The following is a 27284-nucleotide window of genomic DNA, read 5'->3' as shown; positions in this document are numbered from 1 at the left end:
GGATTGCTAGAAAATTCATAATGAAAGGATTTGGAATTAATGTTAATATGCATTGTACATTGCAATCATTACATCCTTGATTATAGCACATAGTGTTATTTACAACTACTTCTTTATTTTATCTACCGTCCTAAGATCTTATCTATCATAACCTGATAAAATTGACATTTTTACTTATAATGTGTTTTTTTTAAAAGTGCATTCAGATATTTTAGATATTAATGACATTATAATGAGATTTTTCTACATCCTTCTATTACTTTTTGAGCACGAAATCCAATATTTCAAAACCCAATTATTTTAGAAAACCTCATTATAATGAGAAAGATACTTAGGCCCCGTTTGTTATAGTTTCCTGGAAACGTAAACGGAAAGAAAACGAATCTAGACAACTCCAACGTTATTGTTCATTTGTCGAGTTGATTTTACGACTTGTAATTCACTAGGAGATGGTCTTATGAATCCCTTCATCAAGGGTATTTGAAACCCCACCCTCGTATTACGGAAACAAATACCCTTGTCGAAGGGAGTCATAAGACCATATACTAGTGAGTTGCAAGTCGCGAAATCACCTCGACCAATGAACAATAACGTTAAAGTTGTCTAGATTCATTTTCTTTCCGTTTACGTTTCCAGAACATTATAACAAACGGGGCCTTAAAATGAATGGACTGACGTGACTGCACGGTGTCAAGATTACTATTTATTTTTCCTATCAACCAGTTACAAAAGTAAGTGATAAGCAAGGGTTGATCCCGCAGAAAAAATGTATTAATAACTTAGCAGAACTCAATTAAAACTTGTTTTCAATGTTTTATGTGTTTATGTTTTGGGGTGGTTGTTCCTCTTTTCTACTCTATCTATAATATCCATTCTAGTTTAGATCATCGTATTCTTTTCCACCTATTTACGTTAATTCTTATGTTTCCATGTCAACTAAAAGACACATCCGCATTCTAAATTTGCTTACCAGAACATGTTAGAACACGCTTGACACCTAGGATAGGAACAATTAGAACGAGCCGCCACCAGGCGTCTACAAATCTTAGTCCTTGAGACAAGCTAAGCAGCACCAACGTATATAAATCTCAACAACTAAGATGAGCCAATAGGCGTGTCTACAAATTCCATGGGAGTGCTTTCTCCTTTAACTTATGACCGCAACCACACTAGACACAGTGAAAGAGTTTTCCTATTATGAGTTTATGCCATAATCATTATATTTAGGTTGTCAAGCTATTATAATCTAATGAGGCAATGGAATTAAGAACATGGAAGAAATCACATCAACAAAGTACGAATCAACAATGAATAGAACAACAGTTATTAAACTAAAACATCAATTATAGATTTCATAGGAAAGGAAACATCGTTTTGGAGCTTTGCTCCTCGTACTAACTATAATATGAAATAACAAACAAATGAAGGACCAAACAAAAGAAAAGTCAACCTAGTTCGTACGGAGAAGATATCCTTATATAGGGGACTCAACTTGACCTAATTTTACTAGGCGAAATATGGAGAATCTAACAAAAATATCCTAACTGATAACTAACTAGATACTCCTCCAAAGGTGAGTAAGAAATCTTGTGATTTGGTAGAGATGCGGGGCGCAGTGTATAAGGCGCGGGTCGCGACCGTTGAGGCCGGTGAGATCTTCCTTATTCGTTGCAATAGAACACTCTACCACGGTCTCTTGGGTGCAGTGCATGGTGGAAAAGGCGCGGGGTGTTGCCATGACTCTGTCGACTCTTCACTCCTGGAAGCTATATTTCTAGTTATTGTGTGTGGAAAACCTTCATTTCCATTCTCCATCTCCATCAACATCTTGACTCTATTCTTCTGTAATTGTGTGTAATACCCTTGAATACTCGATCAGCTCATTTTTGGCTCCAGTGATCACAACTCTGGTAATATAGCTCATAACTCCTCTGAATGTGTGCTAAATCTCGTAAATTGAAACATCATTATTGGATCGTATTAAATCTCCCATACTTAGGTCTTTATTCATCCCGGGTAAGCAAGAACTCAACTCTCTCAATGTATCTCAAAAGGTCTCGAAAATGACGAACGAACGTGGCTCCACAATCTCTAACACATAGTCATCATAATCCTCTAGGCAAACAAAAACTGATATGGATGTGAATAGACAATAAAACCAAATTCAATACCTTGCTATAGCTCCTGAGTAGCTAATCATGATCTCTCATTCTGACTCCTCTTCTTTTGTCACCTCGCCAAAAGGAAGAAACCTATAGGTCACTATTTTCTCTCTCGTTTTGCCTAGACGCCTTTTCAGAATTTCACCTACCCACTCCTCTTATTTTAGTCTCATATAATATCACATCTCTCATAACCTCATATTGCACCAGTCTATATACTAGTCTTGGTTACCTGCTTATAGCATGAGTCGCCCTATAGGGTTTTTGAATCATCCCAGGATTTTGATTGCCCTTTTCTTTATGTGTCTTTTTCATTATTTGATTTTTTGATTTTTTTTCTAAACCAATGCGATATATACAGACTCAATAAACTTCAAATTGTAATAAAGATAGTCCTAATTATGATTTCCAATGTTGACTCAATAAAACTATGAAAAACTAGTGAAGAATATACAATGATGAACTAATTTTCCCCTCATACTTAGCTTCTGCATTATCGTCAATGTAGATATCAGACACAAAATAAAAAAAAAGAAAAATAGAACATCTAGAATAAGGGTGAAGAAGTGTAAACAAACCATGAGCCCAAGACTTTATCGAAGAAGGGTGAACCAAATGACTGAGTCACCAGAATGGTGGGCGGTGGACGCGGCATCAATGGGTATGAGCAGCGACAAGAAAGGCACGAGCCACATTTGAACATCAGTGGGCATGAGGTCTTTGGTACTCAGGGAACACACTGTACGTTCTCAGTACGAAAGTCTTTGCTCTCCTCGAAATGTGATAGGTGGTGGATGATGGTGTGACACCGGGATAAAGATTGTGAAACCTTAAAAGTAAGTGGGACATATTCAATGACAGAAATGGTGTTACCCAAGGGAGGCGACGGTGTTGGATATGGAAATAGAAAGAGGAAAAAGAACTATGGAAGTGATGGTGAAACGGAAAAATGATTTGTTTTTTGTGCCTCTAGGCATCTTTTTCTGTCTTTTCTTATTTCCTTTGCCTTTTTTCCCTTTTTCTGTAAAAAATAACTACAAAATCCTCAAAACAACTACAACTACCGATAAAAATATGCTCTAACATTCATGGAAACACCTAAAGTACTTCACTGAGATGGGGAATGGTTGGACCATAACACCAACTGCTATTTGTAAAGATCATCCATATGCTTGCATGTCTCCCGATGTAGCTGTATCATGATCTCCTTCAGTCTTTCCTGACGTGGGATCCTTCATGACCCCTAAAACTCTCTCTTAGTGCAACTATCGACACCTCGTATTCATATTTATTATAATCGAATGTGCAAGATGTCACATCCTTGTCCTCTTCTAGATTAACTTGAAATTCTAGGACAAAGGAAGCGAAAAAATGGATGGAAAAAGACGCGAGGCATGAATTCTTGACATCCAGGAATCCGCCTAAGCCTCCATGGTCAAATAGCTTGCAAACTGACTTGTTGAAGCCCATCTACGTTAAAGCTAACCATCTTGGAATATTGGTTGGTACCACAAGCTTCTTCATGGCTTTTAACTTCTTAATCAAGTCTCTCTCCTTGTTGGACCACTTCTTCTCTCTCTTGATTATTATTGGGCTTGACATGTCATAGTGGAAGGAATAGAGACTGGTACTTGTTTCGAACCAAGTTAGATTTGGAAAACTCCAGAGACAATGACGCGGATCGTGATAAAAGAGGGTATAGATCACGTATCAGCTTCTACTGAAGATACATGGACTCTGGACTTCAGACACAGGGCATGGCAAAAATTTTACAGGACGCGAAAGTTAAGGTGTGGGGCGCGGCAACGACATTTTTGTCTCTCCCTCCTGGAGAAATACTCCAACTCTGATTTTCAAACTCAGGGAAGTCACAACAATGCAAACTTCAGTTTGATCTCTTTTAAACTCAATTGAATCACCGGTTTTGGAAGGTGGAAGGTTGGATATGAGTGTGGATTTGGTTATGATGGTGTTTATGGAAGGCTAATGGTGGAGGGTTAAGGCGGTGATGAAGGTAGGTGGTCAGGATAGTCGACACGGGGCGTGGCAATAATTCTGCGGGATGCGGTGACGGCATGTAGTGAAAGCTGGAATTTTGAGTTGGGAGCTTTTGGAGAATAGAGTTTGTAGGTCTGGGGAGGCCGATTATTGAGGAGATGGGCTTTTATAAGGTTAGGGTTAGTGTAGTAATTGTGAGGTAAAAACAAATCTATTTATTTCTTGAAACTAAATCTTATTTTTTCTGCCTTGATTGTTTGTTAAGTCCCACTGAAGGGCCAACGGTTTGAATTGTAGGGTCTTGAACGCCTTCTTTGTACCTACAAGTTAGCACATCAAAAACAAATAAACGAGGTTAAACTAGCAAAATTCCTTAACTACTCCTAATCTAACTATCTCGGGTTGCCTGCCGATCATCGCCTTGGTTTACTCGTGGCTCGACGTATTTCCTTGCTCTTCCTCTATCTTGGCTCGTCGGGATTCAATGGGCCCGGGCACTCATATAGCTTGTGAATGAACCAAGACTGGCAAGGTTTGAACCTTAGACCCTCCTTGACCATAACTATCGGTCTCTTGAAATAACTCTAGTCCTCTTCCCCATACTCAGTGTAATTCGGGGATTTTCCTCTCTCGCTTGAGACATAAATGCACATCATTGAAACTACAATTTGGTGACATGCCGTCTCTTGTAAATGGAATGGGGCCATTGCACAAATCACTATCCTCAAGCTCATCATCTATTGAGGTTTCTCTTAGCGTTCTAAATGCCTTCTCATTATTATTTTTCATTTTAGGCTTTTTCCTAACTTTTGAATGTTTATGAATTTCAAAATTTCTTATGATTTCATTTTCTATGTTGTTCTTTTCATTTACAATCTTTCATGCAAAAGGTGAATAGTGGTATGCATCTTTTGGATCATCTGTATCTAAATGCCTACAATCACTATCAATGAATGGTCTTGCATGCTTAGACTTGTCCTCTTCTAAGGGCATATCCTTTTAGGGCTAGCAGTAGAAGAATTCAATGTATTTGTATGCATCTGTCCCAAAGAATTCGGAACAGATGTAGTGACCACACACAATGAATTTTGACTAACATAGTTCAAGTCGTGACAAGTTATATCGACTTGTTCTTTGTCAGTTTCTATTGTTAAGTTTCCCCGTTTTACATTAATGTTCATGCCAAAGGTTTTCATGAATGACCTACCTAACATAAAAGGTGAATTAATATTGCTGGCAACTTCTGGGACGTAGAAATCTGCTGGAAACTTGAGTCTCTCCACCCCTCTTAATTCACTTATTATGAAGTTATACCGATTGAAGGTATAAATTATGAAAGCTAACCAGTTCATTCATGACCTACTATTATCTCTCAACTAACAAATGCATATTCGCTAACCAGAACATTATAAATTGTGTCCGTTACTAGATTTACCTATTACACCGAATAATAAAACCCTAACAGTATGAAATCCAATCCTAAATCTAGATGGCCTTTCTAGATGAATTCATGAATGAAAATGCAATTAAAACAATGAGAGATAAAATAACCAAAACAGAATACAAATTAAGATAAAGCATTCACAAAACCATATTCGAAAGCTTCAAGCTTCTAGGTCTATCAACAATGGAGTTTAGTTCTCCACGAAAAGGAAAGGAAGAGACAAAAGGTTGTGTGTTTTGTGAATCGTTCTCCTCCTTTAACTAATCCGAAAAATCTAAGATATAAGTCTTATCTCCGTCAAGAAGGGGAAACTTGGAATAAAACAAATCAAAACAAACATTATAAGACTCGGAAATACTAACTAACTTCAACAGAATCCTAACTACTAAGATATGGTAAAGTCTTCAAAATGTGGCACGTGAATATGCCGAGCTGCTCCGGCCATGGGTCGCGGGTTTATGTCCGCGGGACACGTCCATGGCTCTGGTGTGAGATTGCTCCTTGCTTCTTCGTACACCAATGTGTGCATCCTCTAGTTTCACTTCCTCCTCCTTGCTCCTTGATATAATTGCATCCTCAACTTCAACTCCACAACTCTATGATAATCTCCAATTAGCATAAAGTCGTCTCTTGGTTCATAAACATCCAAACTCCACTAATGTGCTCCATTCCTCCATAGAATATGTGCTGACTCGTTCTAGATGAGATATATGAAACAACTCACATTAAACTCCCCCATACTTAGACCTTTACTCGTCCCGAGTAAGCTAAAATAAAGCTAACTCTTCAATATTGAAAACGCCAAAGGTATCCAGTTGTACGAGCGAGAATGAGCTAACACTCCTCCAATAGCTGTTGTGAATTCTCCTAGGTCAACCATAACTGATATGATGTAGATCATGAGTGTAGAACTCCATCCCATGTCTCCAACTCTCAAGTGGCAACTTCGAACACTTCCTTGTGTCTCCTCTTCTTATGCCGCCTTCCTCTGTAATGAGAAGTTGCCACTTGAGAGTTGTTAGCTCAGTTTCACATACTCACTCCTCTTCTTTTGGGATCACTTATTATCACATGTCTCATAATCTCACATTGCACCAGTCTATACTTGTCCAGGTTACCTGCTTATTGTATTAATCGCCCATTAGGGTTTTCGAAACACCCTTGGATTTTGATTATCTTTTTCTTTTTGTGGCTTTTTCATTGATTTTTTTACTAAACAAATGCGATATATACAAACTCAATAGATAAACTGTAAAAAAGATAAACCAACTTATGAATTCAAGTGCTGACTCAACGAAATCTCAGAAAAATCTAGTGAGTTATGTACACTAATGAACTATTCCCCCCTATACATAAATTCTGCATTGTCCTTAATGTAGATATTGGACAAATAAGAAAAGGATGACGAGAAGATAGAAAAAATAAAGATGAAAAAGGTTGGAAGCGGAAAAATGTACCAAAGATGGATCTATCGAGGGACTACCAAAAAGAGGTGTGAATCTTGGACAGTCAACCGGGCACGGGTTACGCTGTGTATGTCACATGGCACGGAATTATGGACGATTCTCAATACTCATGGAACATCTGCAAAATGCTCAGTACTAGATCATCATGCTAGTGGTGGTGTGATGTGGTGAGTGAAGGTGTGACATCAAGATAAAGGTTGTGTAACCTTGAATCTGATGACATGGTAAAGAAAGTAAGTGTGATGTCGTCGGTGCAAGAATTGGTGTTACCCAAGGGAGGCGACGGTGTTATATATGGATGTAGAAGAGGAACATAGTGAAATATGGAAAGAAAAATAGTGTAGAGATGTCGTCGGAGTGTTATCCAAGGGAGGCGAGGACACTAGATATGGTAGAAAAGCGGAATGAAAAAACAATTAATGTGGTATGCCTCCATGCATTTTTCTATGGATTTTCTTATATCTACACCTTTTTCTCTCTCTATTTTTTTCGTAACTGATGCTAGAGTTACGTCTATTTGAACTACTAACGTCGAACTGTGAGACAATAGCAACGCAAGCAGCAAAAAATAGGTCCTAAGTAGTCTTTCGTGTGCACGTCGCACGATAAGATTAAACATACCATAACAAAGTTTGAGAAACATAGAATAGTCTCAAGCAAATCACAAATAAAGTACAAACTCAATAAACTAAAATACCAACTACAATCTCCTCCATAATTTGTATGACACAAAACCTCAATACAACAAAATAGGATTCGATGGAAAGGGAGGAGAGTACGCAAGGACTCACTGTGGTGGTGGTGGTGGGAAGTAGCCGGCACATCTCTCCATCTGCTTGCACTATAGTGGGTACTGCCAAGGTGTGTGTGGTTTCTCGGTGCATCACCTCGGACCTAGACTCATGGGAAGCGTGAAGCGTCATCATCTCGTCCATCTTATGAGAGAGGTACTCTGTCTCCTCCTTCAGGTTTGGACGGCCTCGACGTCTGGGTCAAAAAGGAATTGCCTCGCCAACGTTATAGACTTGGAATGACATCTCATCAAACGGGATGTAGAAGTCAATAGGAATGGGGTCACGGGGAAGCTCGCAGGGAAGCATGAACTTGTGGCTCAGGTCCTTGTAGAACAAGAATGTAACACCCCCAATTCACATGGGAATATTGCCGTCGATGACTTTAGACTCTCACGTCCAAAATCACACAGGCTTATATCATTGAACAAAACATAACATATATATATATATATATAATATCAAAGTCTTACATAATAATACTGAAAATCAGTACAATTGAAATTGTAATACAAATTACATCAGCGGAAGACTTGTGAAAATAACAATTATATATATAACTTGATCAGCATCAGGATCGTCAACCTTGATGACATGAACTTGAAACATTAACTTCCAACTACTGGGATTTCTTCTTCACACCTCGGGAGCACCACCTGATGTGTCGTATGTAGATGGATGACACCAACCAACCATGCAAGGAAATAGCGGTCGGTTAGTCTAATGAAAGACTATGCAAATGGGATTTATATGATACTCTTGTGGTCGTATCTAGTTAGAACCCATCGGTTCTTGAATGAAAGCCGATAGCCGAGGGAAACTCCGATACTTCCACTGAATTAGGAAAAGAAACGTATATATATAGCAAGAGAAGACTCCAAAGAAATTGAGTCTTATGGGAATCATTTATAACAAGAGAAGACTCCAAGGGAATTGAGTCTTCTGGGAAATATATATATAACAAGAGAAGACTCCAAGGAATTGAGCCTTATAGGAATTATTATTTATATAATATATATGTGGGAACATTTTAGATAATAAACAACAATGGTTTTATAAAACAACCTCCCATGAATAATTGGGTCAACGACCAACCTCACCGCATACGTGTTGTGCGAATTCAGATTGGAAAGATGACTTACTTAACCAGGAGGCCAGATGATTTTCCAAGTTGTACTAATCGCCCGGAGGTTTATCAATTATGTGCATAATAGCACTTATCTTCTTTACTTCTCAAAACGTGCATTCAAGTTGAAGCTTTTAATAATGTCTCACAATGAGAACGAATGGAATAATCCCGATTGTCGGCACTGGCTAAGTGCACCGCCACTTATATCAACATATAAGGATACGGTCATGACCAAAAGATATTAGGGCACATCCTCCTAATACCGAGTTATAAAAATAAACAACTAGACCTCGCAAGGTACATAGTGTTCCTACGAATACTCGTTCTAACTGTATGATATATCCATAACAATCCACAACAAAGTCCATCTATCACCCTAAGGTAATAATATAATCATATATATATATAGTATATCCACTATATGCATACAACCTAAATAACATTTATTTTAGGTTGTTCAAGTTCCCAACACACAACAAAATAATATTTTATCCTAACTTAATATAACAACCGATTCATTGTTAATTAAGGCAAATATGGAATAAAAACAATAGATAAGCAAGAGCAAACCGCCACTTGCCTTAGATCAGAAGATGTTGATACAGATTGAATGGAGATAAAGTTCCTAGTTGATGAGCTTGATTCCAAAAATCGAATGTAACTCGGCAGAACCGATGTTGTTGCACAGCTGGGTTTGAGCTGCTCGTTCAAGACTCAAACGGAGACCAAATCGGACATGGTTGGTACTGTTGGCTTTGTATCGAAACAAAATACAAATTAGAATCAGTAAAATCCATAAAAGATGAATTATATTCTCTGGAAAAGGTGAAGAACGTGAGCACTTACTAGTCACGTTCAAACAGTTGCTGAACTGCGCAATGAACTTCGAAGAACTCGTTCAGGGATCAAATGATAACGAAAATAGATGTGGTTGGAATCTTTGGATTCGTATCAAAACGAAATACAACTTAGCATCAATAAAATCAAGAAAAGATGAACTATAGACTCAGTAAAATGGAAAACAGTGAGCACTCACTATTCACGCCGGAATTCAGAGGTTGGGTTGCGCAATGAACTTCGAATATCTCGTTCATGGGTCAAATGACGATGAACCTGGACGATACTGGTTTCGTTGGATTCGTATCGAGTCGAACTACAATATAGACTCAAGAATCTCAGAAAACTATGAGGAATTCAAATTGATATCATTCGGAAGCGGAATTGGATGATTCAAGAGTTGAACTCCACTAATTTGAGTATGAGGAATTCAAATTTATGGTCAAAATAAGTAAATAAAGGCTTGAACTAGAGTATCTGGGAGGATTTCAGATTCGGGATGAGAGTGAAAGTGAAGAAGAAGCTCCCTATTTATAGAAAAATGGTGATGATGAAGGTGCATGATGAAGAGATAAGAATGCATTAAATCTCACGTGGAAAAGACAAAGAAGAGGCTGCAATAGTTGGTCTATGAGAAGGAGGAGGAGGAGACCTAAAAATAGTTGATGGGAATGATGAAGATGGTGATTTACCATAGCTTTATGAAATCTAAAAAAAAATTACCCTTGTAGGATAATTTCAACTTTCAATTTAATTATAGGTCTCTTTAAGGTGTTTTTAAAGGTAAGAATCCTTGAAGATATAATTAAAGTTTAATTTATACCCGATTAAGTATTAACCTTAATTATTAAGGTATAAAAGAGAGGGTTATTACAAACAAATATTAGTGGTTCTACACATGTGCAAGGCATGAGTAGTGCTATAGTAGGTCCTTGTCATTAGAAGTGGATGGAATCCCCTCCCACATTGTAAAAGTCACCCAGAGCGTAAGACCCAGCGAGGTCAGTAATTAGCCATGTACAATATCACATCATGGCTTCATCTCCTTCACCCGCTTGAGTCCCTTGATGAACTCGGTATCCCAGCATGGCACTTTGTTGCCGAAAGGTATGAGGCCCCATATCTGCGAGAGAGATTCTGGGAAACATGGGTCACATTCCCTTTTCCTTGAATGTTGGTGGTCAGCAGCTTGCACGCCATCCTCATAGGTGGGTGCATCTCTTATTATTGTATTCATTGCCGGTGTTGAAAGGTGCACCAGTAACCTCTAGCCAAAAATCAAATGGCTGCTGAATGTGGATGTTTGACCATCTTGGAGTCGAGTCTTTTGTGACTTCGAGAGCTTGACGAAGATATACCACTGGTACGAAGTACCACTGGTTCTCGAACGCGAAGCTGATCTGTGTAAACTTCTTATCACCAGTATCTGTAAAAGTGTACACAACCTCTAACCTTTGCCAGGAAGGAGAGACAGAGCTCCTCGTAAGTCGGGTGTTTAATCGCTAGGAATTAACCTAGCCACAAACTCAAATAAACTATGCAAGCAATCCCATATGCCTAATTCCCTCATTGCAAGAATATCTATCACCTTTCTAGAACAGGAAAAATTACGTTTCCGTAGCGTATCCACCAAATCTTACTCCATATCGGTCCACCATTTGTTGTCCACTATTACACCCGACATAACTCAACTAACAAAATACAAGATTTGTTAGAAAAAACGTACCACGAGCTTAGTTAAGCTCAGAGTTATCCACGTACAGAGTATCAAGAATAGTGGAAGTGAAAATCGGAGGCCACGGGGAACATCTTTTACATTGCGGGATGCGTTGACTTCTATGGGTGGCATGTGCCAATTTCCGTCGGTAGAACTCGTCTGTATTGTTGGTGTCGCAAGAAAATCACACAATTTTCACCGGAAAACTGATTCTTCCTTCAATTTGCTCAAAAGATTTGAAATTTATGGAATTTCTAGGATCTTGGGGTCGAAAGCGGAAGAGAAACTAGAAGTGCCAACGATTAATAAACCTTAGGGGTTAGATTTTACCGAACCTTGAATTTCGATGGCTGGGGAAGAAGGGAAACTACGATGCATGGCGTGGAATTACTTGCACATGATGCAATGGTGAAGAGAGAGCTGGGCGAGGTCAGGAATGGTGGAGAAAGATTGGATCTATTTTTGGTAGAGATTTGTGTGGAGTTGCGGCCGAAATGGTGAGGCAAGGGTAGGGTTGAGGTTTTTTTTTGCTTTTTATTTTGTTCTTTTTTATTTTTGGGAAAAGGGAAAAACATCATCGGGTTGCCTCCCGAGTAACGCCTGAATTAATGTCTTTTGGCTTGACGACAACTCCTGGTCATCCATCTTCTTCTTCCTTGAGCTCCGCAATGGTTGCTACCTCTAGTATTGTGTCATTCCAACCATCATGATAGGGTTTTAACCTCTGACCATTCACCTTGAATACTGACCCACTCCTTGGATCACAAATCTCTACAACTTCATGCAGATATGCTCTCTCGACTATGTACAACCCTTCTCATTGATGAGACTAAAGTCGTAGGTGCCTATCAAAGAAACTCAACTCAGTATCCACTTAGTAGAGTGGAAAGTAGGGGTCGAATCCCTAGAGATCCTAAGAATAATTTGTCTCAATTGGTGTAACTAACGGTGTAACCAATGGGAGGGTTTGTGATTTAATTCTACCTAGACTACTAATGCTAACGAAATAATTCTGGGTTGTGTGAATAATGATTGGAAACGCTCTCTTATTAGAAATCAACACATTGGACAATCACATTGATCATTGAATCCTAATAACTTATGCTCATAAACAATCAATTGGTTGTCCTACTCTTTTTTCTAAGATAGCAACTAGTCTAAATAGTCCTAGAAATCCTTATTCAACTATAACCAAGGAAATCCCAAGATTCAATAATAGAATAGCATTAAGATCAAAGATAAGTAGGTTCATGCAATACCATTGGTGAATCACCGATACTCGACATGAATTCAGAATCTCTACCCTATAAACAATCACAAATAGTTCATGGAAATAGAATGCTCTAGCAAAGATGAAGACTTTTCAAATAGAATTGTCTAAACCTAGCAATATGAACAATATCAATCAACCTAGTTGACCACCTAGATGAAATCAATATTAATCAATCATATAATCAAGCACATGAGATAATGAAACAATCCTCAATTGAAATAGAACATAAGTGTTTGGAAACTCACAATGCAACAAGATCCAACGTTTCAATCCTCAAAGTGAACAATGAAAAGCTTAGTTCATCATAATCTCTAGAAAAATGGAAAACTCTAAGGTGGAGGCTAGATGATAAAAAGTGGGAGAAGATTCTCTCCAACTAAACCCTAGAAAACTATTTATGTGTCTTAGAAAATAAGGAATAAAAGAAATAAAAATAGGGAAATAATGTTTAGAAGATCTTTGGAAAAGCAATCCTGGAAGCAAAACTCCAAAAATTCGGTCTTGACAATTATCTGCCTCCCGCCCGTGGCCCCTTGACCCGCGGTCGCGGTCTTGTCTTTTGTAAATTTTCTTGTGTCAAAGGCCGCGGTCGTGGCTGATTCACCCGTGGTCGCGTCTAAGCTTCTGCAGATTAGAGACGTCCGTAAAACTTAGATTGCGCTCATCTTTTGATGTATTCAAGTAGACTTCAGTATCTATCTCCTCGAATTGAAATCACCTCAACCGGACTTCGGATCAGGGAGAACGAGCCATCTGAACTCAGATCAACATCTCAGCACTTCTTCTCGGCATTTCTTTGGTCTAGCTCCATCCTGAATGCACCAATGATGGGTATAAACGGAATCTCCATGGTTGTGCCACAAAACTCTTTCGATCTTCCTGCAAATCCATATAATGTACTCTCTAAGCCAGATTCCGGGAAATGCACTCGACAAGCCCTAAACATCACTAAACCTAAGCTAATAACTGTTAGATACACCATATGGAATCCCTCTATCACCCATCTAGAATGAAGCTTTCCTGGCAAGAGTTGGAGTCTAGATTGAATCAGTAACACCTTGTCTCCTTTATGGAAATCCTTCCTCAATATGATCCTATCATGCTTTCCTTCGTCTTTTCTTTGTATAGAATTGCATTATCATAAAGGTCATGGCATATCTCATCTAGCTCTTGTAGTTGTAGCTTCCAGAACTCGCCAACTTCGTTTATCCTCATGTTGCACTTCTTAACCGCCGACCGTGTCTTTTACTCCATTATCTTTTAATTTCTGTAAAACAACTAGAATCCGACATTATATTTTATATTTGATTATAACGATATCATATAAAGAAAATTAGAAAATTACTAAAATGAAGAATGTACCGAATCACAATTATAAGGAAAGTATTATATAAACACAATTATTATTTATTAAAAGATATAATTACTTATATTGTGACTCAATATTATATATTTTTAATATTATTTATTTATATATTTAAAAATTATAATATATCTATAAAATATTTGTTTTAAATATAAAAATATTAAGTTAATCGTGTGCATGGCATGCGGGTTAAATTAGTTAAAACATAATGCAATATTTCTTTGTAGCGCTAAGTTAGCAATAGAGAAAGGTATACAAAAGATATAACTCTACAACTAAAAAATGTCCTAAAAATATAGATCAAATCTATCTATCTATAATATATATTATAGTTTTATAATTTTAAATAATTCGTGTATATATATGTTTAAACGTAGTGATTTCAAGTTTTTTTAACCAACAAATATTTGGTGATTTTATCCGTGAATTGATATATCTTTTGAATGAAACGACCATTCAAATAATAATAAAGTTAATAAATTTTAAAATGCTTTCACGAATTTAAAAGTGGTGAATTTAAAAGATATATGTATTTCAAAACATTACATTTATTTATGAATTACTATTATCTTAGTACTTTGTATACTAAGAATTATATATAAGTTTGTTGATCATTGATACACATTTGTATATCAAATTCCAAAAAGAATGAACGAGGAAATTCTTCAAAAATTGTTACAACTCCAATTTTAAATATTCAAAATACTTTTGACAACCAAGGATTATTCAAGGGTCCCGTTTCACATAATATGTATTATGTAAACTTATACGTGTAATGAATTGGTGTTTAATTCATATGTTTTGACTAGTAGGTTATTTTTGTATTTTCTTACAATTAACCAACATTTGCTTCTAAGAGGGTGCTCATTGAACCAAGAAATACCACCAATGAGTCATATCACAAATGGTGAGATTGTTCTACAAGAATAATATTTTTTCTGTATTAAAGTTAACTATCCTTTCTTTATACATATATTGGAATTTTCTGAAATCAAACAGGAGAACTTTCAACGAAAACTCGAAGTCCGATTCCTGTTTTACCAATTGATCATGTTAGTTATGTTTTAAATTACATTTACTATGTAACGTAGTTAAAATTTGTATTTTCAAGTATGTTTCTCCTTGTGAAGCAGTTTGTTGTATATTTAGCTTTGAAATGCAAATAGAAGTGTTGTTGTTGAGAGGCTAGCTTCTCATCTCCAAAATGAACATCATGTAATATTTGATGATGAAGATCCTATAGATTATGTGTTTCGAAAGCCTGGTACAGTTAATACAATCCTGGAATGGATGATATTTAATAAGAATGATGAAGTGAGCAGACAATACTGTATAATGAGTTTTCCATGGAGTATACTTGGAACCGGGTACATAAATAATGGAGAAAGAGAGGCAGGGGTGGTAAGAAGGCAGTAGGTCGGTTTTATCATGTACCTTCTGGAATCTATAAGACCAAAAATCTCATAAGTTTACTAAACGATGTGAAAGAACCAACCTCTTACGAAGATATAAGGACAATTAATAGCATTCTTTATCCCTCTTTTACAGAAGCTTTGCTATGCTATGGGATTGCTTGATGATGAAAAGTAATTGAAAGTTTTTATGTCAATTAATGATGATATATTTCGATCGAGGATAATGATGACTTATATATATATACTGGTTTATGCCAGGAATATATCGATACCATAATTTATGGTGCACTGCTCAATATTTTCGCAATCTTTTTACTACGTCGCTGCTTTCGGGCAGTTTATCAAGACACGAATTTATATAGGAGTACACATGGAAGGATTTGTCCAATAATACTCTCAATAGACAAAGGGTTATGCTACAAAATAAAGGTAATACATTATGTTGGCTCCTTTTTAAAAATTACAACTATTGTAAGTGTGGTTCTTTATATATATATAAGAGTAATATGATGTAATAAGTATTTATTTTGCAACTAATGTAGATTTTGTACATGCAGACCTACAAATGATTGATGAACAGTTGAAAAATTATGCCCTTGGTGAGATTGAAAAGTTATTTCATCATAATGGGAGTACTCTTTGTATGTTTGAATCAATACATCTTTCGGATAACTTCATGATATATGAAGGTATGAATAAGCTCATATAAGAACAACTATAGTACGATAGAGAACAACTAAGGTAGGAAATATGAGGCTTATTTGAAGCTTCACTTATGAGCGGAATGGTGTATATAATGATATATTGAACATTATTTCAAGAGGTCAGGGCATCTTCTTTCTGTATGGATACAGTGGTACTATGAAAATGTTCATCTCGAGATCACCCTCAATTGCAGTAAGATGAAAAAGGGGTATTGTTCGTACTGTTGCTTCAAGTGATATTGCTTCTCTTCTACTTCTTGGTGGCAAAACTGCGGTCGAGGTTGCTATACCGATTAATGTATACGATGACTCGATTTAAAATATCAAACCGAGATCATCATTAGTTGAGTATACAACAAAGGCATAGCTTATTATATGGTATGATGCTCCGATGATAAACATTGTTTTGAATCATTAGACCGGAGCTTGAGAGCTGTCATTCGAAATTCTAATCCAAGTAGCACGTTACTTCCATTTGTTGCTAATACATTATGTTGCTTCTTGATGTAGATTTTGCTGCTTATGTAGATTTTGTGTTTGCAGACCTACAGATGGGTGATGAATAGTTTAGAAATTATACCCTTACTGAGATTGAAAAGTTATTGCATCGCATTGATAGTACTCTTCGTATGTTTGAATTGATACATCTTTCGGATAACATCATGATATCTAAAGGTATGAATAATCTCATACAAGAACAACTCTAGTACGACAGAGAAAAACTACGACATGAAAGTATGAGGCTTATTTCGAGCTTCACTGATGAGCTGCGTGGTGCATATAATGATGTCATGAATGTTGTTTCAAGAGGTCATGATGTCTTCTTTTTGTATGGATACAGTGGTACTGGGAAAACATTCATTTTGAGATCACTCTCGGTTGCATTAAGATGCAAAAGGGGTATTGTTCTTACTGTTGCGACAAGTGGTATTGCTTCTCTTCTACTTTCGGGTGGCAAAACTGCGCACTCGAGGTTGTTATACCAATCAATATATGCGATGATTCGGTTTAAACATCAAACTGGGATCATCATTAGCTGATTTATAGATAAGGCGGAGCTTATGATATGGTATGAAGCTCTAATGATAAACATTATTTTGAAACATAGATCAGAGCTTTAGAGGTCTCCTTCAAAATTCTGATCAAAGTATCACGTTGCTTCCAATTGTTGGTAATACATTATGTTGCTTCATCATGTAGATTTTGCAGTTGATGTAGATTTTGTGCTTGTAGACCTACAGATGAGTGATGAACACTTGAAAAATTATTCCCTTGTTGAGGGTCAAACGCTATTGCATCGTAATGGGAGTACTCCTTGTACGTTTGAATCAATACATCTTTCGGATAACATCATGATATGTGAAGGTATGAATAATCTCATAAAGAACAACTCTAGTACGATAGAGAACAACTAAGGCAAGAAAATATGAGGCTTTTTTTCGAGCTTCAATGATGAGAGGTGTGGTGAATATAATGATATCATGAATGTTGTTTCAAGAGGTCAGGGCGTCTTCTTTCTGTATGGATACGGTGGTACTGGGAAAACGTTCATCTAAAGACCACTCTTGGTTGTAGTAAGATGAAAAAGGGGAATTGTTCTTACTATTACATCAAGTGGTATTACTTCTCTTCTACTTCCTGGTGGAAAAACTGTGCATTCAAGGTTGCTATACCGATCAATATTTACGATGACTTGATTTGCAACATTAATCTGGGATCATCATTAGCTGAGTTTATAGCTAAGGAAGAGTGATGGGGATGAAATGGTCGTTGTTTCCCTATCAAAGTAAATTCCTAACCAGCTACTCTAACTTAGTAAAGTGGCAAGAAAGGGTCGAAACCCACAGGGAGTCAGGTTATCAGTTCATGTTTAATTAATGTCATCAACTAAAAAGTAACCAAAGGGGGAATGGAATGCAATTAAACTAACTAATGGATTATGAAAGTAATAAGGAAAGGCACTTTATTCAAAAAGTATTCACACAACGGATAGATTGGTTGATCATTTACTTCTAATGACTATCAGGTTCATCTTATAATTCATATGCTATGGTTGTCCTAATCCATGTTCTTTTATAGTTAATAGTCCAACTAGTACTAATAATCCTTACTCAACTACAACCCTGAAACTATGAAGATTTAATAATCAAGCAACAATGAACTCAGGAATAGATAGGTGCATGCAGTACCATTGTCTTATAGTCAATATTTAACACACAATCAACACTCTCTACAATCACAATCCCAACTAGGTCATGCAATTGATTCGCTACCTAACGATAAGACTCTCCAACTCGGACAAGTCAAACCTAGCAATATGAATAGATCTAATCAACCTAGGTAGCTAAGCTAGAGAGATAAATCAAATTCAATAGAAAAATTAAGTGCAAGAGAGATGAAACAATCCAAATATGAATAACAACCAAAGTAGAAGTCTTACAAACCAATCATCTGAAGGCTTAAACTTGATGAACAAAGAAAAAGAGAGTACTCTAACATAGTTCTCTAAACAACGTAAAATTAAACTAATGAATGTATGATAAGTTGGAGGCAAAGCTCTCAACCCTATTTATAAAACCTAATTACATAAGAAATTAATACTAAAAATTCCAGCCCGAAGCTCCATCAAAAAAGAGGTAAAAAGGCCCGAAGAAATCTCGCAAGGAAGAGGGCTCGCACTCCCGGTCCAAGAAGGGGCGCGGTCGCGCCTATGTGGGCGTGATCGCGCCTATGAACAGCTTCGGAGTTTTGATGCACGAGCAGTGGCGCGATCGCGCCCTAGGCCAGACTCCTTTGCACGGGCATGTCCTCTTGTGTGCGGTCGCACCTTCGCTCTTTTGGTGATTTTCTCTTCGTTCTTCTCTCGAATGTCTGTAATCCTCATGAATAATGCCTTTGCTTTGCGAGGTCCGGGTTACAGTAATATGCTCCATAATAATGTCAAATCACCTATAAATGACGTTAATGACCACTTGATGCGCTATACGAGATATTTACTATCAAACAAGGGGATAAGGAAGAGATGGGTAAAAGCGGAAAAATACCTCATTTCTCGGGTTGCCTCCCGAGTAGCGCCTTGGTTAAATTTGTAGGCTTGATTTCTTATTCTCTATCATCTAGCACTAGGCCCCTCAAGGGCTAACTCATCCTCCCTCACATAATAAGACTTGATTCTTTTTCTCTTCCTTATCCCCTTGTCGCACCAACCCTTCTTCTTTTCCACAAAATGTCCCGGAGGTAACGTAGTCAAGACTTTCGGTACCTGCGTAATAGAAGAAGGAGGGGGAAGCTTGTCTCCCTCTAAATTTAGTATCGGGGGCCCACCGGCCAAACACACCTCAGTACCACCTACATATCTAATGGGGTCAATCGCACTAATAGCACATATACAATTGATGGGGTGTTTCGTATCTTCAAAGATATCAAACTTCACAACATCCCCATCAAACTCCAAAGATAAAGACCCACTAGCTAAATCAACTTTCTTGACCGCAGTTCTCATAAAAGGTCTACCTAAGAGTATAGGTGCAACTCTCCTATCATGCTCCATATCTGGCACATAAAAATCTGTAGGAAAAACTAACCTATTAACCATCACTAATACATTCTCAACTACCCCCCTAGGATGAATAGTGGATCCATCACCTAATTGAATTATTATACCAGTTTCATGCAAAGGCCCTAATCCTACATTCTTGCAAAGAGAGTATGGAATCACATTAATAGTAGTACATAAATCAAGCATAGCTTTATCAATTTTAATATCACCGATATGACAAGGAACACTCACCATAATTGGATTACTGTACTTCGTAGCATACACTTTTGGAAGATGGCCGAGACTCTTTCACTTACCACGACCTTGTGATTTCCCTTCAGCTTTTGTTTCCTCTTGACCGTGCATAGTTCTTTCAAAAACTTCACATAGCGAGGAAAACTCTTGATTATCTTGAGTAGTGGGATGTTCACTTCACACTTGATGAACGTCTCGAACAACTCCTTATCATTCTCCGACTTCCTAGTATCTCTCAATGCCTCGGGAAAGGGAGTCGGGGGGTTCATTGAACCAAGTGGAGGAAAGTTTGGTCGCACACTAATTACTTTGCGTGAGCTTGAAATCGCCCCGAGGATCATCTATCTCGTCCTCATCATCGATTGGTGCAAACAGGTCACTTTCCTCATCATTCAACATTAGAGAAAGATTCCCATCCGCATGAATAGGGGCGCGGTTGCGTGGGAGTAGGGTGTAGCCACGTCGGTCGACAGAAGTGTTGCGCGGTCACGCAAGTCCGGATGTGGTTGCGCTTGAGTTTCCGGAAACTTGTTCATAAATGTGCGGTCACGCGAGAGAAATGCATGGTCGCGCTCGTCCATGGTGAGGTCGCGCTTGAGTTTCCAGAAACTCGTTCATAAACACGCGGTCACGCGGGAGAAATGCAGGGTCGCGCTCGTCCATGGCACGGTCGCGCCTAGGTGGTGTGCGGTCGCATCCATCAATAGACTCCTTTGCGCGGGCGCACGGCTCGGGACGTGGGTGTACCTCTGGGGTCCATCAACTTTGAACTATTCATCTTCATATGGTATTTTCCCAGAGTTCTGACCACTCCTAAGTATCATAGCGCTGACATTCCAAACGTCTAGGTTCATTTGTTCTGGTTCGGGTTAACCACAGTCTAAGACGGTAACGAATTTGATTGATTCTGTACCAGAGTGGATACCGTCTGCGTTAATTGTTTAATCTTGGATTCTATGTTCTTTACACGCCCCTAGTTTGGGCTAATTTCTCAAGGCCTGCCTCGGTAGTTTGGGATAATTTCTCAATGCTTGCCCCGGTAGTTTGGGCATCAGTCGCGAGGCTCTTAGTCAAAAAGGTTATAGAGTCCATTGTAGATGTTCCATAACTAGGGTTGCGGATCATGATACATCCACCTTTATTGCTTCTCACGTTGGTCAATATACCTTGGATTATAGTTATTCTGTTGTTGATCATTCCATGGGTATGGAGGTCCATATCCACTTACAGCGTTAACTTCAACAATTGTGTCTTCCTATAGCTCAGGACACTGGTCAGAGTGGTGGGACGGACTCGATCACTCTCCACAAACTATCGCTCATTGCTGCCCACTCTTCGTTATTAGACTAGTGAGAATCTTCTTCATCTCCGGTATCCCATTCGCAAAGCTTGGATCCTTTGAACTTGTGGCATTCACTATTTTCTTGGTGTAGGTCCTCCCAAAGCTCCTAGTACTTTCTGCCATATCTTGAAGTCTCTCCATGGCATCCTGAGGAGTCATATTCAGAATGTTCCACCGCATGGAGCATCAACCATTCTCCTTTCTGAATTCAGCAACCCTTGAGTTAAGGAAAGTACCAGATCATCCTTCTCATATCCATGGAAGAGGCAACTAGCACACAACCCACTGAAATGCTCCAAGTAATCGTATAGACATTCCTCATCTCGCTACTCTACCTGAACAATCTCTCGCGTCAGCACATTACGTTTCTTAACTAGTAAGTATCTATTCAAGAACTCCTTATGCAATTTCTCCCAAATATCTATGGATCCAATAGGTAGATGGTAGTGCCAAGACCTGGCCGTATACTTCAGCGTAAACCCAAACGCTCTCATCTTGATCTTCTCTTCAGAGACATTGGCTGGCTTAGTAGTCATGCAGATATCATGGGATTGACTGAGATGCATTATCGGGTCCTCTCCTGGTGAACCATGGAATTTGGGAAGTAGATTAATCACTCTGGACTTCAGCTCGAATGTCACCCCATGAGCAAGGATGGTAGAATTACTGCCTGAGGCTGCTGTGTCAGATTAGGAGTAGTCCGCTCCCTCATTGTCCTGTTACCACCATTATTCCCTTGAAAAATACCTCTACAACTTGTCTGAGTTGATCTAATTGAAATTGTTGGTCTGCTATAATTTGCTCATGAGTCCACTCTCTAAGTTGATCATCGCCCATCGTGTCAATCTCAACTCTCTTCTCTCTATGACTCTGATGTATGGTTCGCTCGATCTCTGGATTGAGCTCAACAAGAAAGTGATCAGTAGTACTGGTGTTGACCATACTCTAGTCGGCACCAAAGTCAATCAAATAAAAACACAAGAAAAGAAGATTTGACTCTCAGACAACGGCGCCAAATTTGACGGGGCCAAAACGGTCGTTGTTTTCCTATCAAAGTATATTCCTAACCAGGAACTCTAACTTAGTAAAGTGGCAAGAAAGGTTCGAATCCCACAAGGAGTCAGGTTATCAGTTCTTGTGTAATTAATGTGATCAACTCAAAGATAACCAAAGGGGGAATGAAATGCAATTAAACTAACTAATAGATTAAGAAAGTAATAAGGAAAAGCACTTTATTCAACAAGTATTCACACAACGGATAGATTGGTTGATCATTGACTTCTTGTTGGTTTGATCTAGAGTGTGTAACTAGCTAGCTCAATCATTTCACTTGTTTTGATGATGATAAACGTAAGTATTTGATGTCCATTATGTGTGATAAGCTTTCCAGGAATATCTCAAGGAGTTAGGAGAGTAGCTTTGACACAAGTGGACTAGCTTCGTCTATGTAGAAACTAGCTTGAAGCTTAGCGGGGAAAGAGAGTCTCGCCAAGGCAGTATCGAACAAATAAAAGAAGAAAATAAAGACCTGGGTGGTGAGTTGTCAAGACGGAAGGACTAGCTAAAGCGAAGAGAGTCGTTGCGAGTTAGTGGATCGCACTTCAAACTCAGAGAGAGTGTACAAGTGATCAAGTGCCATAGAGAGAACCCTATGGAGGAATCCTACACCAGCATGTAGAGAATCCTGGCGCAGTGAAGGGAAGGCCGAGAAGTTAATGATAGGGGAATGTGCGATTTCTACCTATGGATAGTGATGAAAGGGGATCACCAAGATGGAAGAATGAAGGAAACACAAGTGGCGTGGAGAGGATTGCCAACGTGGATAAAACGGTTACTCAAGAGAAGAAGCACAAATGCGTGTGGAATCGTTGATCCGCTCCTTGGAAGGACCGGTCACACGGATTTCCAACGTGAACTTCTTCGTTGCCATAGATTATAGGATTTGCTTTACTTGGAGAATAAGTTTAGAAATACTATAAATATGTGCAATAGGTGATGTTAGGCACACGAGCTGAGAAGAGAAAAAGAGAGATAAAGGCTTTAGAGAGAAAGTTAGAGAGCTGGGTGATTAGGGTAAACCTCGCTTGCTGATAGGATAAAGCAAGAGTGAATTGGTAAGAGCGTTAGCTAGAGGAAAGCTACTCTTACCCAAGCTCGCGTGAGGTTAGTGTGTGGTCTAAATCATCTTGAGAGTAGAAAGTATCACTTGTATTGAGTTGAACATAGATTGCGATGAGAGAAAGTGTTACGACTCGTTGTAATTACTCTTGATTACTATAATCTAATTAGTGGTGAGTTTTATCCCGAGCTTAGTAGAAGCTTAGGTTTCTCACCTTCGGAAAATATGTGCATTTGAGTTGAACTTATCATCTAACAATTTTAAGTTCAAAGTATTGCAACTAATCTCCCCTTCCGTAACTCTAACACACTATCTCACTATCTTGTTGTGTTTATATTGGAGATTAGACTAGCTTAAAAGTGTTTTCAACTTTCATATCTTTTAAATACTTAAGCAAGTTGATCAAGCTACTCTTTTATAAGTGTTAGCCGATCAAAGCTACTTGATCCATTCGTATAGAAGAAGGACAAACCTACACTTCTAATGACTATCGTGTTCATCTTCCAATTCATATGCTATGGTTGTCCTAATCACTGTTCTTGTATAGTTAATAGTCCAACTAGTCCTAATAACCCTTACTCAACTACAACCCTGAAACTATCAAGATTTAATAATCAAGAAGCAATGAACTCAGGAATAGATAGGTTCATGCAATACCATTGACTTATAGTCAATATTTAACACACATTCAACTCTATCTATAATCACAATCCCCACTAGGTCATGCAATAGATTCACTGCCTAACGATAATACTCTCCAACTTGGAGAAGTCAAACCTAGCAATATGAATAGATCTAATCAACCTAGGTAGTTAAGCTAGAGAGATAAATCAAATTCATTAGAAAAATTAAGTGCAAGATAGATGAAACAATCCAAATATGAATAAGAACCAAAGTAGAAGTCTTACAAACCAATCATCTGAAGGCTTCAACTTATTGAACAAAGCAAAAGAAACTACTCTAACATAATTCTCTAAACAATGTAAAATTAAACTAATGAATGTATGATAGGATGGAGGAAAAACTTTCAATCATATTTATAAAACCTAATAACATAAGAAACTAATACTAAAAATCCCAGCCCGAAGCTCCATTAGAAAAGAGGTAAAAAGGCCCGAAGAAACCTCGCAGGGAAAAGGGATCGCACTCCCGGCCCAAGAAGGGGTGTGGTCACGCCTATGTGGGAGTGGTCATGCCTATGAACAACTTCAGAGTTTTGATGCACTAGCAGTGGCGCGGTCGCGCCCTAGGCTAGACTGCTTTGCGCGGACGTGTCCTCTTGTCGCTGTCGCGCCTTCGCTCCTTTGAAAATCTTCTCTTCATTCTTCTCTCAAATGCATGTAAGCCTCACGAATAACTCCTTTGCTCTGAGAGGTCCATGTTATAGTAATATGCGCAATAATGCCAAATCACCTATAAATAACGCTAACGATCACTTGATGCGGTATACGAGATATCACCTATCATATAGCTTATTACATGGGATGAAGCTCTGATAACAAACATTGTTTTGAAGTAATAGATAGGAGTTTGAGAGATGTCCTTCAAAATGCTAATCCAAGTAGCACGTTGCTTCCATTTGCTGGTAATACATTTTGTTGCTTCCTTATGTATATTTCACAACTGATGTAGATTTGTGCTTGCAAACCTACATATGAGTGATGAACTCTTGAAAAATTATGCCCTTGCTGAGATTGAAAAGTTATTACTTCATAGTAGAAGTACTCTTTGTATGTTTGAATTAATACATCTTCCGGATAACATCATGATAACTGAAGGTATGAATAAGATCATACAAGAACAACTCTAGTACGACAGAGAACAACTAAGGAACGAAAATATAAGGCTTATTTAGATCTTCATTGATGAGTTGCGTGGTAAATATAATGATGCCATGAATACTATTTCAAGAGGTTAGTGCATCTTCTTTCTGTATGGATACTGTGGTACACTGAAAACGTTCATCTGAATATCACTCTTGATTGCGGTAAGATGCAAAAGGGGGATTGTCCTTACTGTGTTTCAAGTGGTATGGCTTCTCTTCTAATTCCGGGTGGCAAAACCACACACTCCAGGTTGCCATACCGATCAATATATATGATGAATCGATTTGCAACATTAAACCGGGATCATCATTAGCTGAGCTTATATCTAAGGCAGATCTTATTATATAGGATGAATATATGATGACAAAGATTGTTTTGAACCATAGATCGGAGCTTGAGAGATGTCCTTCGAAATTCTAATCCAATTAGCACATTGCTTCCATTTTCCGGTAAGGTGACGGCTTTTAGTGGAGATTTTAGATAGATACTTCCCATCTTGCCAAAAGAAAAAAGACATGATATTGTGTCTACAAGCCTTAACTTACCATACTCGTAGGGTCATTGTAAAGTGCTTCACCTGGCAAGAAGGCTTCATGGTGGGTGCACATAATCTGATATGCAAAAGTTTAGAGAATTTTCATAATGGATTGTAAGTGTCAGAGATGGCACCGTAGGAGATTCCGATGATGGAGAAGAAAACATAGAGATACAGGATGATTTTTTGTTGAGGAAATGTATCCTTCTATGATTGATAGACTATCAGATGGAAAGTGTTTTGAGGAAAGAACCATCCTTTCTCCTCACTTGAAGTCGTAGAGGAAGTGAATGATTTTGTTATGTCAAAACTATATGGAGAAGGAAATATCAATTTCAGCTCTGATAGTATATCCTGGATAAATAGGAACGATCAACATGATGCCGAAATGTACTCGAATGCGTAACCTAATTCTATCAAGCTTTTGGAAATTCCTAACCACCTTCTTAGGCTTAAGGTTGGTGTACCTATAATGTTTCTTTGTAATATTGATCAATCTTCAGGACTGCATAATGGGACTAGATTGGTGGTTACCAGACTTACTACATAAACCATCAAGGTTGAAATCATTTCAAGTACAAACATTTTTGTTGCAACAATCATTCTAATCCAAAAATGAAATGTTTTTTTTTCTGTTTCACATAGATATATATATATATATCAAATATTATGTTTCCTCCTTGAAGATATCATTGTCACATTCAAGGTTATTGTCCCTCGCTTGCTTCCCACTCCTTCCTATGTCACATTATCTTTTAACATGAAGCGTACACAATTTCATCTCATGGTTTATTTTTCCGTGACCATCAACAAAATCCAGGGGCAATCTCTTTCACGTTTGGATTGTTTCTACCACGATTGCTATTCACTCATGGACGGCTATATGTTATAGTTCCAAGGGTTACAAGCAGACATGAATTAACTGTTTTGATTTGTGATAAGGAAAATAGTTCATCAAATAAAACAATTAATGTAGTATATAAGTTGGTCTTTCTTAATATGATTTAATAGTGATATACTATGTTTTTAAATTAAAATATATTAGACATTTAATTTTGTTAAATTAGAATTCGCATTTATCGAGTTTATCTATATTTATTAACATGTTAAATATTTGTGCAAAATACAATTATTAAAGTCAATTTATATAATAATTACTCGTGTATGATAATTCACGTTTATCGAGTTTATCTATATTTATTAACATGTTAATATTTATGAAAAATACAATAGTTAAGTCAACTTATAAGAAAATTACTTATGCATATAATTATTAAGTCAATTTAAATAACAATTATCTGTGCATACAATTATTTAAGACAATTTATATAATAATTATCCGTGCATAGTGGAGTCTTAAACTAGTA

The 27284-nt window shown here is 37.8% G+C and overlaps 1 pseudogene; it reads left to right on the top strand.

Moving 5' to 3' along the window:
* LOC141250636 (uncharacterized) overlaps window positions 1-26925 on the top strand; it is a 37030-nt pseudogene extending 10105 nt beyond the window's left edge.
* Window positions 26926-27284: the final 359 nt, after the last annotated feature.

The sequence above is a fragment of the Phyllobates terribilis genome, unplaced genomic scaffold (assembly GCF_046119375.1).
Source record: "Phyllobates terribilis strain yellow unplaced genomic scaffold, ASM4611937v1 Scaffold_6027__1_contigs__length_47360, whole genome shotgun sequence".
In the NCBI taxonomy this organism is placed as follows: domain Eukaryota; kingdom Metazoa; phylum Chordata; class Amphibia; order Anura; family Dendrobatidae; genus Phyllobates; species Phyllobates terribilis.
The sequence above is the reverse complement of the archived record's forward strand: the minus strand, read 5'-3'. Positions and strand labels throughout refer to the sequence as shown.